The sequence below is a fragment of the Boleophthalmus pectinirostris genome, unplaced genomic scaffold (genome assembly GCF_026225935.1).
Source record: "Boleophthalmus pectinirostris isolate CB_2022bp ecotype Guang Dong unplaced genomic scaffold, ASM2622593v1 HiC_scaffold_8, whole genome shotgun sequence".
In the NCBI taxonomy this organism is placed as follows: Eukaryota; Metazoa; Chordata; class Actinopteri; order Gobiiformes; family Gobiidae; genus Boleophthalmus; species Boleophthalmus pectinirostris.
In genome coordinates this window covers 11,442,765-11,456,884 of record NW_026571515.1, presented here as the reverse complement: position 1 = coordinate 11,456,884, position 14,120 = coordinate 11,442,765, and the positions used below count along the sequence as shown (strand labels likewise).

Here is a 14,120-nt window from a genome sequence, read left to right as displayed (position 1 = left end):
GGAGCCAGAGCATTTACCACTTTAAAGACAAACAATGCCATTTTCAAGTCAGCCCTCTCCAGGCAGGCGTTGCAGATTTGCAACAGCTAAACGCCAATTACCTACTTACTCCAAATCCATATTTTTATGAGATTTTTTTACTCAGGAGCCTTTTTTCCCATCCATGCTGATAAACGTGGACAATGCAGACTGTGCAAGAATGGCTACACACAAACGGCCTGCCAGAAGTGCAAAGTACTTTTGTTGTTTACAAAGGATAAAAATTGTTTCTTGGAGGACCACACAAAAAAGTGATGTTGTTCTGCCACTGTAAAGCTGTTACACTGTGCTTTATGTTTTCATTGTTATGAAAAGTGGTTTACACATAAAGTTAGCGTTCATATCATTTTCAGTCTTCAGTGTTAATTCACCACACCGGACCAAAGCTGCAAATCTGTAACATCCCACAACGCACTGGATGTGAAGGTCTCTCTCAAAAAAAAGGTCAGGATTGTATATTACTAACCCATATGATCATTTTCCCCAAATACCAGATTTTTTCCTGTTACTAAAATTTAATTTGAGCCTGAGAGGGTTAATGCCTATTTATAGCTTTTGTTGTGTAGAGATTGGCAATTCCAGAGCTGAAATTATCCAAATGATTCTAGTGAATTACAGTGGAGCATGTATTACCACATGACATCACAAGGTGGAACAAAGTGTTTCCTGTTTAAGAGAAGAACTCAATCTAAATATGCAGGGTTTTTGTGTGAATGAAACAAAACACAAGTCCAGGTCTGTTTGTGATAAGGAAACAACATTATAACAGATCAGAAAATAGAGTAATATAGACCCTTTAAGATTTGAGAACCAATGGCCAAATGCAAATGTCTTTAAAAGGGAAATCAACAGCAGGTGAATCAAAATACAATGACATTTGTGCAGTCTGAAATATAATAACATACACCAGGACTAAACCAAGATTAGACCAAAACTAAACCAGGACTAAATCAGAACTACACCAGGACTGAACCCGGACTAGACGAGGACTAGACCAAGACTAGGCCAGGACTAAAACAGAACTATACCAAGACTAAACCAGAACTACACTAGAACTATACCAGGACTGAACCCAGACTGAACCCAAACTGAAAGCAGACTGAGTGTTAAACCAGGACTAAACAAGAACTAGATCAGGTCTAAACCAAGATTAAACCAGAAGTAGACTAGGGCTAAACCTAGACTGGACCAGGACTAGGCCAGCACTAAATCAGGACTAGATCTGGCATAAATCAGGACTAAACCAGAACTACACCAGGGTTGAACTCAGACTAAACACAGACTAGACCAGGACTAAACCAGAACTACACAAGGACTAAACCAAGACTAAACCAAGACTAAATCAAGACTAAACCAGGACTAAACCAGAACTACACCAGGACAGAACGCAGATAACACCCAGACTAGACCAGGACTAGATTAGGGTTAAACCAAGACTAAACCAGAACTACACTATAACTACACAAGGACTAAACCCAGACTGAACCACAACTAGTGCTAAACCAGGACTAAACCAAAACTAGACCAGGTCTAAACCAGGATTAAACCAGGAGTAGACTAGGACTAAACCTTGACTGGACCAGGACTAGACCATGACTAGACCACGACTAAATCAGGACTAGATCTGGCATAAATCAGGACTACGCCAGTACTAGATCTGGATTAAATCAGAAATCAGACCTAAACCAGAACTAAACCAGGACTAAACCGACGGCCAACATCACCGCTGCACATTAGACATGATCAGTGGAGTGCAGTGGGCGTCTGTGGGCTGGTTCACCTTGTCCATACGTTGGCACAGTGTGATTCAGCGGCCACAGACGGAGCAGAGGGACATTAGCACAGACAGAGGAGTAGGCACAGTGGGGGAGGCCATTAGGCACAAGAGAAGTGTGCAGCTCTAACATGGAATGCGTGGAGGATCAGAAATGATACGCTTCACGCGGCGCGGGGTCATAAAGGAAAATCTGCTCTTGTCGAGGTGTTTCATTTTACGTGCGTTTACTGGAGGAGCGCCCCCTGCTGTTTGTTTTTTCCGCAGTTTGCATATTTTGGTCTCAAACTGAAAACACTCTGGTCCACCTGGTCATATTTTATATTTTATTTGTGCCATGGTCAGAACTGCCAGACTTGAAGCATCTATTTTTTAAGGCATGTTGAAACTTCTTCTTTCTCAACGGAACAAAATGTAAAACAAAAGGTTATTAAGGTTATTCTAGTGGATCAAATATTAGAGCAGTTCATTTGAGGATAATTTAATGACATCACAAGGTGCAACAGAGCATTTTGAGTTTAGGAAATGCAGACTGCAGGGTCACTCTTCACTGCACTGGCTTCCTGTTAAGTTCCGTGTTGATTTTAAAATCTTGGTTTTAGCTTACAGAGCTTTAAATGGACAGGCGCCCCCGTACATCAGTGACTTACTGCGCCCCTGCTCCTCAGGCCGCACCCTCCGGTCCTCTGGTCAGGGCCTCTTGATGATCCCAAAGACCCGATTTAAAAATGTGGCTACGGCTCCCAAATTGTGGAATGCCCTGCCCCAGGCCCTACGTGAGGCAGACTCTATATGTTTTATAAAGCAAGACACTGCTATTTAGACAGGCTTTTATTTGACTGCGTCTGTAATTCCTCTGTTCTTATGTTGTTTTTATGTTGTTTTTTGCTCTGTAAAGCACTTCTTGATTTTCTATCTGTGAAGGGTGCTATATAAGTGCTATATAAATAAAGATTTACTTACTTACTTACTCGAATGACCTGCAAATGAAACAAAAAACACAACTCCAGGTACGTTTTTGATGAGCACCATTCTGACATAGTTAAAGTCTACTCATTTTGTGTAGTACAATCATCCCTCACTATATCGTGGTTCAACTTTCACGCTCACTGTTTCACAATTTTTTTTCTTACAGCGTATAAACGTGTATTGCATATTACAGGCGGATAATAATTACACACAGGTGGGTCAGGACTAAACCAGGTCTAAACCAGGACTAATCTTTGACTTAAGAGAGAGAACGCTGAGCCGTTTGTCCACAAAGCGCGATCGGGCAATTGCCGCACTTACCTCTGTGAGGTGTGTAGCTGTTGCCCTGTTTCAGTTCTGGTTTAGCCCTGGTTTAGTCCTAGTTCAGTCCTGGTTTAGTCCTCCTGGTTCAGTCCTGTAATCAGTCCTAGGTTAGTCCTGGGTTAGTCCTGGTTTAGTCTTGTTTTTAGTGTTTGATATGTTTAGTTTGATATAATCTCAGGTTGACGGGCGGGTGTGGTGTTGTACTGGGCGGGTGCGGGTCTCCAGAAATGGACCCGTGCAGGACTCTGCGCTGTAGGGCTCCATTACGGAATAAATGAATCTTCGGTTTGTTACATAAAGAGGAAAATAACAAAAGGACGACGACAACAATAAGTTTTAAGAAGGATGTAAAAAGGGCTGTAACTGTCCTGTCTGAGAAAAGTGTATAAAGTGTGTGGTGAGGGGTTTTACAGACTTAAAACAGATATAATCATTGTAAAATATAAAGTTGATTACTTAGCGGATTTCACCTATTCCAAGTTATTTTTAGATCTTAACCCCCGCGATAAACGAGGGATCACTGTATAGGACCTGGAAGTGTGCTACAAAATCTCTGGCTGACTCTGGCGAAGGTTTAGTTTAGTTTCTGTCAAAAACCTCAACAAAAACTTCTCCTTAACCAAAAATAATGGACTTAAGAATTGAAACTGCGTGCCATTTGCAACATTTTAGTTTTGCGTTATTTTAGAATTCTCAAAAGTATCCTTCATCCGTTAGCCTTGAGATGGGCTTCAAATGGCGCTAGAGAAAAACAATCAATATGGCAGAGTGGCACGTTGTTGACTGGGTTGAAAGCCTTTTCAGTTCAAATCGACGTAGCTATTTCTGTAACTTCAGCTTCTCCCCCAGTCTGAGCTCTAATATTCATCAACACATGGCTCTGAGGCGGCCGTCTATTTCTGTTCATAATTATGGCGTTGCTTTTTAAATCATAAGGTTATTTATACAGACAAAAACAGACCAAATGAAAGTTGTTGCTCGGTTAAATCCATGGAAACTACTTTATCTGTGTACAATGTGTTACTCAATGTATAAAGTAGCATATATACTGCTACTTTAAAGAGGCATTATGTAACTTTTCTGGGTCCATCACCTGCTTGTCTCCATAAAGATGTTATTGTTTTGCCTGGACTTACTTGGATATACAGTATAAAGCTCTATTCGGATTAGTATAACCTGTGAACCTTTGGTGAATTGTAATAATTGCGGAGGATTCCTGAGATCTTAATCCCATGAGAATGCGCTTATGTCTGTAATTTGTAAAGTAAAAATTACGCCGCAAATGACCTACTACATTTCGCCAGACACAGACGTCCGCTGATAAAACTCGTCCCGTGCGAATCTGCATCTCAGTGTTTGTTGTGGTAATTGCCTCGTGCCTTTTCTATCTCTTTCCGGCTTGAATATGGAGGCTGCCGTAGAAATTTTAATTAGCAGTTTTGAGCTTTTTAGGGGCAAATTCTAATACGGCCCCGTATCGCACTATATGTAACCCGATCTGCAGAAACGGGAAGAGGTCCAAGAAGAGAGACAATTCTCGCAGGATGATGGCCTGGATGATGTGTAGCAGCAAGCCACAAGGAACATTCTAAATAATATATTGCTCACTAGATCGACACTGGTTTAGTCCTGGTTAAGTCCTGGTTTAGTCTCGATTCAGTTCTATACCAGTCCTGGTTTAGCCCTGGTCTAGTCCTGGTCCAGTCCTGGTTTAGACCTGGTCTAGTACTGGTCTAGTCTCTTTCTAGTCGCAAAAGAGATAGAAGCGGATGTTACAATGTTACGACATATCCGAGCCTAATATCAGTAAAACAGAGTAATTTACGGGCTTTGCTTATCCCGTGTGAATGAGCTGCAAGTAACATAGACGTGGGGCGGTAATTTACAAATTACCACACGTCCCCAGGTTGTACTTATCCCGTGCAAATTGGGCTTAAAACTAATGCGTAACCATTACTATTATTTTAAAGCGGACCTACAGTAGTATTATGCAAAATTGACTTTTCAAAGCTTTTAACCAGACCAAAGTTGTTTCCCCTTCTCATTTCCCCTCTCAATGTTTTATCTAACATGATTTGTGCTCATTTAAGTCATTTTATTCTGTATTCAAGACATCGTTGCTTTGATCAGCCCCCATTTTCACCGCAACCCGCGTACGGCCACAGCTCTGTACTAACTTTATTATCCAATTTAATTTTCTTAATGAGTAATAAACGTTGGATTCAGCAGCATTGTGTTGTCATTTTGGTACCAATAAAAAAGACTCTTACACAGGGATCTTCATCCTGTAGCTCAGGAGCTACCAGTAGCTCTCCACCCCCTTCCAAGTAGCTCACCAAAGGATTTCTGAATTACACCTTTGTGCTGAATGACTCAAATTTGATGAACTACCATTTTAAATGTATCATATCATGAATCATGCCTGACGTTGTCCACTAATAAATGGATAACGGTTTATGATTTATAGGTATCTAACAGTTCCAAATCTAAGGGTTACCTATGCGGAATTTCTTGTGACCGCTAAAAGTCATAGCTCTTTGACATTTTCTTTTTGTAAACGTAGCTCACCGGAAGAAAAAGATTGGAGACTCCTCCTCTAGCATTATATACAGCTATCCATCCATCCATCCATTTTTCTTCTAGTTTATTTGGACTTCATGTCATGGAAGCAGCAGTCTGAGCATGGAGGCCCACACTTCCATCTCCACACACACTTCCTCCAGCTCTTCCCCAGGGCCTCTCCCCAGTGGGACATGCCCACAACACCTTGCCAGGGAGACGTCCAGGAGGGATCCAGAACAGATGCCTGAGCTTCAGATTCTCTTCTCGACGTGGAGGAGCAGCCTGCTCTACTCCGAGCTCCTCCCATGTAAAAGAGCTCACATATGGATACCGTTAGATCAGGGGTCTCCAACTGGTAATTCGGGCGCTACTGGTAGATCTCCACCCCCTTCCAAGTAGCTCGCCAAGGGATATTTGTATTATACGTATTGTGTTGAATAAATAAAATGATGAATTAAATGCCATTATTCATGTATCTACCGTATTTTCCAGGCTATTAGGCTCTTAAGCCTCCAACCCCATCAAAAAACAGCTGCGCGCCCAACAATCCAGAGCGCCCTATACATGAATCCACTCGGGCGTCCCAGCATGACTTCAGTAAACTACAAAGCAGCATCACCTGCAGCGCACACAAACACACGCGGAGCAGACAGCGACCGCACAGCGAAAAACACCCACAGACACACTCATCACGAACGAACCGAAAAAGCGAGTGCAATGTGCCACTTCTAGACACAACTGAACAACTGAGTCACTGCGAACACGCCGACAATCCAGCGGTCCCAGACAGCACCCTCCCTACACGCCACAACAGTACAAACAGTAACTGAGCAGCAAAAAGTAAGTTTGGAGTGGGCGAGAAACTTGTGAGGGACTGACGGAAAGCGGGAATGGAGAACACAGCTTCGCGGCAACCAGGAGGGTGTGCCATGAAACTTTCCTGGAAGTCAGGAAAGGCCGGAATAATTCTAACTGGAACTGATGCTGAGTCTGATGACAGGTACACAGAAGAGGAAGCGGCGCTCTGTTTACCTCCAGAGGTCACCGAGTTGCTCAGAAGTGACAGTGAGAATGAAGAATTCAATGGATTTAGTGATTTGGAGTGAGATGGAGAGTTTGGTAAACTTGTTCTGTTCTGTTGTTTATGTTATAGTTTATCTGAAGAACTGTTCATATGTGACATTAACAGTCTGTTGTTCTCTGTTTTTACTCAAACTTGCCTTTCAAGATGAAATGTCGCTTCCTGGTTTCTGATTTCATAAAATTAATTTTCTTCAAAAAGTGTGCATTTTTGGCTCGAGCGACTTATACTCTGAAACAACTTATAGTCCGAAAGATACGGTACTTTTATCTGCCTATTTACCACTGCATTAAGACTTAATTGAGTCCATGGTTGGCTGCTCTTGTGGCTGATTGGCTAGCACATTGAACAGTTTTAAAACTTTTTAAATTTTACCTAAGATTTTCATTTAATATTTAGGATTTCTGACCAACTAAGAAGTGCAGCATGTGCAGGTCAGTGGACGAAAGTTAAGGACTATTGGATTGTGTGATTTGAGCTTTATTTTTTTCCTGTATCCATGGTGATCCTGTATGCTGTACGGCAGAAGACCATAAAGAGGAAATAAAACACTGACCGAAACAACAGAATGAAGCTTGGAGTGAGGCTTTTCTGTTGCATGTTCATTGTTCACCTGCTCCCCCCTGGAGGCTGCTGTGATGTTACAGGACAGTGAGGACACAGAAAGGACACTTTTGTCTTGAGGGCTGCCATTCTCTTTAGCCTGCCTTTAGACTGGATCTGACGGTGTGTTGAGCTGCACTGAGAATTTAGTTTGAGCTTTCCTATTGTTATTGTATTTTACTGCTCTATGTGCTTAAATTGCCACTTGGATTCAATTAAAGTGATATTGATTGACTGAGGAGACTTAGGCTACGTTCAGACTGCAGGGCTTAATGGTCAATTCAGATTTTTTTAAGAAATCCGACTTTTTTGCGAGATCACTTACATTTCCAATTAAATGCGACTTGTATGTGAATCTCCAGTGTGAACTTTAAACGCCCCAAAAGTGTCCCGCAGGTGCACTGGAGGACACGACGACGTCACACACAGCGAACGTGCTCAGTGTTTACGAGTCGCCTAAACGCTGGGCTTGTCTCCCCGAAGAACTGGACTATATCCAGTTCTTCGTAAAATGGACAGGTTACACATCCACGACCACTTTGTTTGTTCGAGTCTTTAGCCTCCTTCTTTGGCAATCATTTCAAAAACCACCCAGTTCCGATAAAACCCGTCCAATTTGGCCTGAATACAGCGATCCCTCCAAACATTAATAAACTCTCTAACCTCGCTTTCCCTTCATTGACTAGACTCTGAGCCTGATGTGTAGGTGGGATCAATGTGACCTGACCTTTCAGACTGAAGTCGAATGTCAAAAGATCGGATATGTATTGGTTTTTGGAGCACATATCCAAGTGGCCTGGGTCGCATTTCAAAAAAATCGGATCTGTGTCAGTTAGACTGTCATTAAAAGATCAGATACAGGTCACGTAGGGGCGAAAAAATTGGATTTGGGTCACTTCAGGCTGCAGTCTAAACATAGCCTTAGTCACAGGACAATTATATCTTGATATTAACTTTGTGGCGTTATCATCAAAACAATGATTTAGTAAATTCTTCACACTGGTCTTTAAGGTCATGTATCAAAACCAGTGTTGGGAAGGTTACTTTTAAAATGTATTCCCCTACAGATTACAGATTACATACCCCAAAATGTAGTTTGTAATGTAATCCATAAAATTATTTAAAGTGAGTAACGTAATCTGAATACTTTGGATTACTTGATTTGCTGTAGAGAAGCAAAGACTAGGAAATCATAACATAAGCTGTTTTGTCTGATAAAAGACAATAAAAAGAACAGTTTTTAACCGTATTAAAAAAATTATTGATAAAAGAGGAGGAGACACGATCCACGCAGCATGGTTTAGTCCTGTTAAATTCTGTTTTAGACCTGGTTTTAGACCTGGTTTAGACCTGGTTTGGACCTGGTTTTAGTCCTGGGCTAGACCTGGTTTAGACCTGGTTTAGACCTGGTTTTAGTCCTGCATTAGTCCTGGTTTAGTCCTGGTTTAGTCCTGGTTTAGACCTGGTTTAGACCCGGTTTAGTGTCCGGCAATGAGTGGAATTTAAAAAAAAAAAGAGATATAGCCCCAAATGTGAAAACAGGAAAATACCCTCTGTGTAATCCATTTATTTCAACAAAGTAACTGTAATCCAATTACCACTCATTGAAACAGTAACTGTAACTGAATACAGTTACTCATAATTTGTACTCTGATTACGTAACTCCGGTACATGTAATCTGTTACTCCCCAACACTGATCAAGACACATATCGTATCAAGGTCTGAGTACTGGTACATGTATCGTATCGTGAGGTCTTATCTTATACCTTTTTGCATAAAGTCACTACTAAAAATATTGTGGGAAAGACAATAAAGCCACTATAACCTTATATATTTGATTATATCACTGTCCACTGCCAAATAAAACATCAATAATGAATGAAAAGGTGCAGTGTGACCGTAAATCCTGCTGTTCAGGAGACCGATCATGGTCATTTGTATATTTTTTAACATTAGCCAACTGTGAGCGAGCCTGTGATCTGCAGGACTGTTCCGCTGCCAAAACCCCTGCAGAACACGAAGAGCAGAGCAAGGACTGGCTTAGATCGTTCGCTCTCATGGGTTTGTACAAATTGGCACCATGGTGATAACAGCTAATGTTAATTCTCTGCACTAATAACGCTGGGGGAAAAAAATAAAAAATGCTGCTAGCTTTGAAGTTGGTTATTTTTACTTTTGTTGGAAATTATTCGCAATACAGAGTTGTACCCAGAAATATAATGAACTCAAATGCAGGAGGGGAGTAACTAAATACAAATGTGAGTAGAATCTTGAGTAATATTGATTAGTCTTGGTTTAGACCTGGTTTAGTGCTGGTTAAATCTTGGTTTAGACCTGGTTTAGTGCTGGTTAAATCTTGGTTTAGACCTGGTTTAGTGCTGGTTTAGTTCTGGTTGAGACCTGGTTTAGTGCTGGTTAAGTCTTGGTTTAGACCTGGTTTAGTTCTGGTTTAGACTGGTTTAGTCCTGGTTAAGTCTTGGTTTAGACCTGGTTTAGTCCTAGTTTAGACCTGGTTTAATCCTGGTTTAGATCTGGTTAAGTCATGATTTAGACCTGGTTTAGACCCAGTTTAGTGCTAGTTAAGTCCTGCTTCAGTCTTGGTTTAGACCTGGTTTAGTCCTAGTTTAGACCTGGTTTAATCCTGCTTTAGATCTGGTTAAATCTTGGTTTAGACCTGCTTTAGTCCTGGTGTAGTCCTGGTTTAGTCCTGGCGATTGGCGCATGTACATATTTATAATCCACTAATGACACGGCGTAGTTTCAGTCCTGGTTTAATCCTGGTTTAGTCCTGGACTATTGGGCTGTCGGACTAATGGACTGACTTCGATTTTAGTAGCAGTACTTTTACTTGAGTATAATTTTTCAGTTCTCTTCCCACCACTGCTCAAACCTAAACATGTAAAACTATCTCACTGTGTCTAACTTTCATAGTTTTAGATGTTCTTTACTTTGGGAAAAAGTGAAAAAGGCCAACTGTCTTTAGCTTCACAAATCTGACGCTTTTCCTGTCGAAAATGTGTCAACTCTGAACATAATATTCACACTTTTTTATCACACCCACTGACACATGTCGAGGACTCAATAGAACCAGTGTTACCAAAGTTTGTCACTTTTCTTTTATCTGGAAATACATACACACTACCAGTCAAAAGTTTGGACTCACCATCTCATTCATTCTCATGCTTTTTTTTCTTTATTTTTACTACTTTACTACATTTTAAATACAGACAGAAGACATCAACGAAATGAAGCAAGATATACAGACGTGGACAAAATTGTTGGTACGCCTCTGGCAATGAAAGAAAAATTAACAATAATCACTGAAATAACTTGAAACTCAGAAAAGCAATAATAATTCACATTTCCAACAAATCCTGAAAATTTCATCAAAATCGGTCCATAACCTTTTGAGTTATGTTGCTAACAGACAAACAAACAAACAAACAAACAGACAAATGCCGGCAAAAACATAACCTCCTTGGCGAAGGTAATAATAATAATAATAATAATAATAATAATAATAATAATAATAATAATAACTAGAAAAGCACTCAGAGAGCGCAGACCTCCGCCAAGGACTACCCCCATTTTTTATATAAATTGCGATAAAATCAGTCTTCTGGATCAGATTCGGATCAGCCTTTGGAATATGAAAGAGGATCCCATTGTCCATCCCTGAGTCAAATTTCATGGGGTTTGGTCAATAATTAACCGAGATATTGAGAAACTAAATTTTTGGCCCCATTTACCACAATGTTAACTAAAATTTCAAAGTGATCCAGAATCCAGGATTTCTTCCGGATCACCCCCAAAATGAAATCAGTTCTTCCTTTTCACATTTCCAACAAATCCTGAAAATTTCATCAAAATCGGTCCATAACTTTTTGAGTTATGTTGCTAACAGACAAACAAACAAACAAACAAACAAACAAACAGACAAACGCCGGCAAAAACATAACCTCCTTGGCAGAGATAATAATAATAATAATGCATCAGTTTTATATAGCACTTTTTTGGCCACTCAAAGACACTTTACAGAGCATTATTCATTCACTCCGTACCGTTGGTGGTAAACTACTACTGTAGCCACAGCTGCCCTGACAGAAGTGAGGCTGCCAATCTGCGCCATCAGCCCCTCTGACCACCACCATCACTCACACACACACCACTTTCATACAATGAGGGTGAAGTGCCTTGCCTAAGGACACAACAACAGTTTTGTTTTGTTTTTTTACGACTGGCGCCCGACTGTGGCACCTGATTTTCCCAGTGTCTCCCATCCAAGTACTAACCAGGCCCGGCTCTGCTTAGCTTCTGAGATCTGACGGGATCAGGCTTTGACAAGTTGGTATGGCCACAGTAAATAAAATTTTATTCTCTAATAAAAATCAAACATTGCTTTTCACCTGTGATTCAAAAGAATTATTAGAAAAAACTAAATAATGAAACTGGCCTGGACAAAAATGATCGTACCCTTAACTTAATATTTTGTTGCACAACCTTTTGAGGCAAACTCTGCAAACAAATGATTTCTGTAACTGTCAATGAGACTTCTGCTTTGGTCAACAGGTATTTTGACCCCTTTCTAATGAGCAAACTGCTCTAGTTGTCGTAGGTTTGAAGGGTTCCTTCTCCAGACAGCATCTTCCAGCTCATTTCACAGATGTTTAAGAGAACTGAGATCTGGACTCACAGAAGACCGCTGCAGAACAGTCCAGTGTTTTGTTCTTAGCCATTCTTGTGTGTTTTTAGCTGTGTGTTATGGGTCATTATCCTGTAGGAAGTCCGATGACCTACGACTGAGACCAAGCTTTCTATTTTTGTTCAAATACATGGAAAGAAATTGGTTATGGGCCATTTAAGAGGAAAAAAGGCAGAACTTCAAATTCTCTGTTGTTTTTTTTTTTTTTTGTTTTTTTTTTGATGACTTGCATTTTGCTTGTGCATGTTTATTTCTCCAAAACTGCATACCATTGCTGTTTAGCTTCAGTATCGGACAGTATTTCTGGCAGCCGTGAGCGCATGGTGCAATAAACAGCAACAGTCTGAAAGTACATAGCCACACAATCATAGCCTCCTGAAGCACGTACTTTTAAAGGTGCTATATTACACAAATTGACTCTCGTGAGCATTACGCCATGTTACAATGTTTTTATCTCATCAAAAACATACCTTGAGTTGTGTTTTGTTTCATTTAGACATGCTTGAGTAACATGGAAGGGTAGTTTTCAAGTTGACAGCTACTTTTTGAGAGAAGAACTCAGTTTAAATATGCAGGATTTGTGTGTTAAACGTGTGTGACAGAAACAAAACACAACTCCAGATATTGTATGTTTGTGATGAGGAAACAATATTATAACATAGATGAGAAAATAGTGTAATATGAGCTCTTTAACCACTCCCACCAAGCCCCACCTCCCCTAGAGATGAGGTACATGTAAACAGAATGGCATGTAGTATCCTTCGTTAGCTTCATTAGCCTGAGGGGACATGGGAGGTATCCACAACAGACAAATTTCCATTTGTTTTTATTGTAAGCGCTGTGAATTAACGAGGACCATGTTTTACCATGGCTATTCAGCACCTTTGGGATTTTAGTTTTCAGAAAGATTTCAAATAGGAGAGATTTAAAGCTGCACTATTTAACTTTGCTGGTGGAGTCTGCCTCCTGCTGGTCTTCATGGAAATGTTGCATGATGTTGATTGTTGTTTTTTTTTTTTTTTTTTTTTACAATACTAACACATGTAATTAATTCTAAATATATGTATTACTGTACTGTAAAACAGGGCCAGGGACTGATGCCAGGCCACAAAAGTGCAAACCTCCCATCCTGTATGCTGTGTGGACCATGCCCCCTCCCGTACGCCACACAGACCGTGCCCCCCTCCCCAACACCGCGTGGACCGTGCCCCCCCTACCGTACACCGCGCAGACCCCCCCTACAGTACACCACGCAGACTGCCCCAACCCCCCCCCCCCCCCCCCCCCGTATGCCGCGCAGATCATCCCCCCTCCTGTACACCGTGCGCACCGTGCCCCCCTCCCGTACACTGGGTGGACCGTCCCCCTCCTGTACGCCGCGTGGACCGTGCCCCCTACCATACGCCTCGCAGACCCCCCCCCCCAGCCCCCGTACACAGCACGGATCGTCGCCCCCTCCCGTATGCCGCATAGACTGTGCCTCCAAACCAGAGTTAAACCAGAACTAAAACCAGGACTAAACCAGGTCAAAAACAGGTCTAAAACCAGGACTAAAAGAGGACTAAAACAGGATTTAGCCATGACCAGGCCACGCAGACCACGCACCGTCCCTCCTCCCATATGACCCCCTCCCCCCCTCCGGTCCATGAAATATTGTCAGATATAAAACTGGTCCGTGGAGCAAAAAAAGTTTTAAAACATTCCAGCAGCAATAACATCTCTATGGAGACAAGCAAGGGGCAGACCCTCTTAGAAAAGTTCCATAGTTCTCGTATAACTCACAAAGAAGGAGATGCGTTTGTGTCCAGTCGGTAAACCACTGTTTCGCAAAGACTGGGTCGTGACTCTCAGGTGGGTCGCAAGAGATTTTTTGGGGGGTTGTCTTGTCATGATCTGCATGTAGGTCTGCAATATACAGTTCTACAGACTATTTTGTTCCAATATTGCTGGTTCATGAATGTTGAAAAGATAAAGAAATGGGCTACATTTAATGTCGAAATAGGTGACTTATGGATCCTTTTATTACTGCTTCAGTTACTGTTTTTCATTGTTTAAAACTTGAGTA

At 41.3% G+C, this 14,120-nt stretch overlaps 1 pseudogene; it reads right to left on the bottom strand.

Moving 5' to 3' along the window:
- Positions 1–11,598: 11,598 nt before the first annotated feature.
- Positions 11,599–11,715, bottom strand: LOC129412464 (5S ribosomal RNA; annotated as a pseudogene).
- Positions 11,716–14,120: the final 2,405 nt, after the last annotated feature.